Genomic DNA, 6,000 nt, shown 5'->3' with positions numbered 1-6,000 from the left:
AGACAAGGCGCCGCATACATTTCAGAAGCGGAATTGCTGCATGTTCTGGGATCTTCATGCACCATTTAAACCGGGTCCCTCCCATCGCATCCTTGCTCCATGCCCAAAGTACTTGAAAAGATACAGCTAAGCCTAGGCATAATTCCAACACCATTCCAGACCCACACAGAGACCTGACCCATTTTACACCTTATCCCTGCCCCCCAAGCCCTGGCAGGTCTGTACCACAGTTGCTATGCTTCCAAGGAAAACTGTGTGAAATTCCCTTCATTAACCAGTTTCTGGCAGTCCATCAACTGCTGAGTGATGTGAGGCCATGCATGTCCCCAGGGACTGAATAAAAGATCTCCCAGTCAGTCCTTTGATTGAGAGCCAGAAGCAGGAAATCTAGACTCTCTCTTCTGCATTGCAGAGTCAAGGCTACCCCACTAAGCTAGGGTTCTGCCAGACACCCTACGCTTTAGACACCCACTATGTTTAGTCCATGCTGCCCAATTTAACTCACTGGTTTATCTTCCATATAAATGAGTTGCCTGAAAACATCCGGCACCTGACCACTTGATTTCCCTGATCTTTATTTGCACTGTAATGATGTGCAAGGTAAACTGCCACCACACCAGATGGGTTAAATTTCTCCTGACCTTGCAATTTCAGTGATCAGGCAGGCTCTCCACTTTGCAGCTGTCAGCTTCCCTGACAAGCAAATTGATGCTGCAAATAGGAAAAGCAACAAACAGGGGAGGAGGAGGTAATGACAAGCCTTTTCCTGTCTCGCCCCAGGTGAGCATTGTAAATTGGCAGCAGCATTCAGGGAGTCTCCCAGGGTTGTCATGCCACTATATGATTATTATACAAGCATCCTAGCACTGTTTTCACCCATACTGTATAATTAACCCCTTGGAGCCATTGAGTCTGGCACTTTCGCTCCTAGGCCCAATGTCAAAAAGACTGCGGCATGTTGCACTGTGAAATCCTAACCACCGCCATCAAAGGTTTAATTGTATGCAATTTAGGTTTTCACGGTTTATTACATATTGGAGCTTGCTGTAGCCTTCCCTGTTATCATGCCGCAACATGCAACAAATCAGTGTAATCTCCAAAACAGCACATTGTCTCACAAGAGTCCTTTCCCCACAGCGTAGATATTTTTAAACAGTCTAGACTAGAAATTGAATAGGAAGAGGTGGAGACTGGGTCTGAAGGATACACGTGTAGCTCCTTAATTGGCCAGCACTGATACATTCTTATTTTAAACTCCTGTAGTTGTTTGGAGCACCCAAAGAGGGCAGCTGAGATTTTTAGCCATTCTTGGCTCTAAATGTTTTTAAACTTTTATAAAAATGCAGATTGTTTTTCCCCCACAATCCGCTTGCTGGCACCTGATATTTGTGCTGTGTCAGAAGATAAATGGACCCATCAGGGATCCAAGTTAGGTAACAAAAGGAAAATGTTTATTCATACAGTATACACATTCACAGAGCAGGTGTCTCCTAGCCTCACTCATGACTGGCCAGACGAAACAACCTCTATTATTATTTATTTGTAATCTGGTAGCTTCCAGAAGCACTGAGTTGAGGCCCCTTTGGGCTAGGTGGTGTATGTCAGTGTTAACTCTCCCACTCCTCACTAATCTCATGACATTTGGGGCTTTATTAAAGCCCCACCTCCAGAAGTCGGATGATCACATGAAACTCTCCGCTTTCATTTACAAAGAAAAATTAAGTTTCTTCATGGTTGTAACATTGCCAGCACCAATCATTAAACAAAAAACAAAAATCATGAGTTGAGCCTCTGAAAAAAACACGAGTTTGGCTTAAAAAAAAAAAGTAGTATTTAAAAAAAATACATGTTGGGTGCTTTTTACTTGTCACCTGGTTTTTGAGCTGTTAAGGAGTGACATTTTCAAGCTTCCCTCCACAGAAACGAGGACTAGAAACTTACATTTAAAAAAAAGGGAGATGAGGTTCTCCGGTCATCAGTTCACTCAAGAAGCTGGGAGAAAAACAAAATATCACAAAACTCACAGTCGTCACTAGAGTTGTCAACATTAGCCTGCACTAGGCATAGCTATTCTGACATAGGCTCCATAGCATAGGCAGACCCATACAATCTAAAGAGACAAGACAAACAAAAGGTGGGAGAAACAAAGTATTATTGTCTCTGTGTTACAAATGGGGACTGAGGCACAAGGAGATTAAGTGAAAACTTTCCCAAGGTCACACAAGCAATCTACAGCAGAGCCAGATATTGAATTCAGACCTGCACCTGAGTCCTCGCTCAGGACCTTAAGCAGAAGGCTAGCCTCTCTCCAAATGTTTATAGTGACAATGCCAGACAGAAGCACACAGCAAGGTCACAGAGGGGTCAGGCTGTCAACAGACTTTCACCACATCTTGTAACGGAACGTTTCTCATCATGCAAAAGCAACTGCTCAAAACCAAGAGGCTCATGCAGAACAGAGTGCCCTGGTGCTGCAGTGAGCTTTGCCGAGCCAGCTACCCGTATTGTGTCAATCTAACGCGGAGTTTAGCTACCTCACTTTGCTTACGTCCTGCGTGAAATGAGTCCACGTTATCTTTCCACAGGCAATATTGCCTCAAGTGACAATACGGTGATGGCAACATCACATGGCACGTATCTCGTGATGTGACATTTGGTTTGGGACATTTCAGCCCAGAAGATGACTCCACCATTCGAACCTTCCAAATTAGACCCATTGAACAGCATGTGGCATGCAGAGGGCAAGGAGAGGGTATTTCAGACGGCACTTCCGAAGGGGACTTATTTGCAGGAGCATTAATACACCAGAGAATTTTTCTTATGAAAAACGCCTGTCCTGACGCTCCAGCCAAACATTTCCTTTCCCGAAATGACCCCATTCCGTGGGGATCCATCAATAAGCCATGTATTAAATAAAAGCGCCTTCTAGGCTGCCACAGGGTTAGGTATTAAGGGCTATGAAAACACAGGAGTTATGGGACCTCTTACACAAGATACTCACTACGAGTAAGCACTGCAGGGTGAGATGCTTTAAACATCTCCATTAACAATATGGACGAGTGGGCAAACAGCACTCCGATGGAGTTTATACACCGCATGTAGCCAGGCAGTAAGGGAGGGATTAATGTGGGAGTTAGCACTTAGGACCCAGAAGGACATCAGCTGGAACCAAATACAGCTCTTCTAAGCACTTGCCTGTCAGAACAGAGATTTCTCCTGGAAACCCAGGAAGAGGGAGGAAGAATTGGGGGGGGAGCGGAGGAATTCTTGGGAAAGAGGCCACCTAGTTAATGTCTGGACAACCCAGACTGAGTGGCTAACACAGGCAGGCTGGCTTAGGAATTGGTAATTATGTTGGGCTGGAGAGAGTAACACTTTTTCTGGGGCCTAAACTGATTTTAAAGTCTTAGTTTGGGGATGTACAGACTTAGCCCTGCTAAGATGCAAACTGCTTATCCACTTTCTCAAAATGTGGCTTGAAAATGAATCCCTTTTGGCCTCATTCTACCAGCAGGGCTCTCAGCTACTGCACAGATCTATGGAGCTTTGAATGGCTTCGTGGTTTTGTTAAATAGTGAAAAAAGATCCAGCTGATGAGCTTTGCCACCAGCTGGATTTTTCAGTTACAATGCTGTAGTGTCTTGAGACTCTGTCAGTAAGTTTCAGAGTTAAAGGCTCAAGAAAATTTTCAAAAATAAGTTTTAAAAAACCCAACACGCAGATTTCTCAATCCCCACTGCAAATTTGGCTCACATTTACCACCCCAAGGACTGGGCTATCAGATCTTTAAATCTTATATAACAGCCCCCTTTTTCGCTGCCGTATTGTTGTAGGTATATGCTCTGCGCAACTACTGCGCTCTCCCTCATGAGTGGGAATGAATAATGCATTCATTACTATACAATGCAAACTCAAACAACAGAGGAAGCAGGCGGGAGACTCCAGAGGTCACAGAAATAATTTGCCTCACTGCTGCTAACCCTCAACTACTTTACTACCTTTGCAGGTGTGGCTGTCTGCTATATATAATATCCTTTGCTTCTCCACTCCACCTCCCTCAGCCTACATTTTGGCTTTACACCAAAAAGCCTATACAATATGCTAGGTGATTAATATAATTAAACAACAGTTGTAACAGGGAGAGTAGTGTTAGGGTGCTGATACAAGCTGGAACCCCCTTCATCTCACTCACGGCCCTAAGTAAAGGCAGTTGTTGCTTAGAAGTGATCTTGAGCTTTTGGGCCAGGGGTGTCTACCTGCCACTGTGGAATTTTATGAATCACAGATCGGATTCCACCCTCAGCAATAGTCTGCCACTTGACACCCCGCCTAAATGCCCCCCTCCCCCTTTGCAACTCCAGTGCTGCCTGGATTCAGTGGGGCATTTCTGTGGAGTTCGACTCATCCATTTTCCACACTTCACAGGCAACGACTGTCCCATTCATCCTGCAGAAAACATCCTCTCTAGATCCCACTGAGAGCACAACATGCTTCATTATTGCTAGGGCTGGCAGATGACTAATCTGGTTAAATTGAAGAAAGCTGTTATGGGAGAGGGGGCTGTTTGACAGGACTTACCACCCCCAGAAGCTAGGCAAGATGTATTAAGAGCAGTATAACTGGGATGATGCAGTGAAACTGGCCAAAAGGAAAATTTAGGTTAAATATTGAGAAGATCTTACTGTTAGGGGTTTTATTAGATTACAGAACAGTCTCCACAGAAAGTTTTGCTAGCACTAGTAAATGTACAAGGAATGAACCCAGAACCGAATCCTCGATCCAAACTCTCCCTGTCCGTTTAAACCTTGAGAAAGTTAGATGTGGGTCCAATCTTCACTGCTCAAGCCTATCCTAGTAAGAAGCCCAAACCAGATGTCCCCCAAGCTTGTGGTTTGAGCTCATCTCTAAAATGACACAATCTTCCATCAGCAGATTATACGGCCTACAAGGCTCTATTTTTCAAGATACAAACATTTCTCAGCCCTTTAGGTGCACCCCGCCCCCTCTCCCCCACCTCTAAATTACTGCTGCCACATGGTATGAAAATCAATTCCAATTAGCCCTCCAAACAGGAGCTAACAATTCATGTGCCACATAACCTGGAAGTAATTTTGTTTTACCTCTCAGTCCTGGGATCATAGTAAAAAATCGTGCCTGCCACACAACCTTTCAGGTAACACGGCAGGCACCACAACTGCCTTCCTTTAATACAACAGCTGCCATCTATTTTAAAAAATACCAAAAGGAAATAATTAATTAAACTCACAAAATGACAATGCTGTACAGTAATTCCAAAAATATATTCGGTATAGAACCACCAAAGTAGTCATGATTGCTCTGTTTTCTGTTGCCAGTGCTATAAATACACACACACGTGCACACTGTGAAATCCAATGTTTCTCTCGAGTTCAGAAAAGGAAGTGTGACTGAGTAGAGTAGTGTTTTGTGGGTATGTTTCACTTTCTCCTTGATTCGTCATAAAACTGTATTACTGACAGCTCTTGGGAAATCACTGCACACTATTAGAATACCTCTTGATTAACACTAGCTTCATCATACCTTTCTCATCAACAGTGAATATATATTTTTATAGTTGCATAATGCCAGTAAGTGTCTTATGAGATGACCCTAAAACCCAGATACACTCATTTTAGAAGGAAAAAAGTGTAGATTTAAATATAAAAAAAATGAGTTATGCAGAAGAAAGTTTGATACAGAGAGAAAAAGAGGATGCACTTTTCTATCATCTTCTATCTATCTCCTCTCTAAACCTGAGTGCAATCCCCAGGTCTTTAGTGGAACAGAGAGCTTCTTAGGAAGATGGTAAGAAGCTATTAAAGTTTAAAATGCAATCAAGTGCATGAAAGAGAGGTCATTTCTTCACATAAGTTCAAGCTCAGGCTAAAGTGTGTAGGAAATGGGAGGGGGAAAATACATCTCAGGAGATCAAAATACATCAATGGAAAAAAATTGAGTGACCTGTTAATAGAGGGATAGGGA

Source organism: Lepidochelys kempii, chromosome 15, assembly GCF_965140285.1.
Source record: "Lepidochelys kempii isolate rLepKem1 chromosome 15, rLepKem1.hap1, whole genome shotgun sequence".
Taxonomy (NCBI): domain Eukaryota; kingdom Metazoa; phylum Chordata; order Testudines; family Cheloniidae; genus Lepidochelys; species Lepidochelys kempii.
This window is presented reverse-complemented; position numbering follows the sequence as displayed.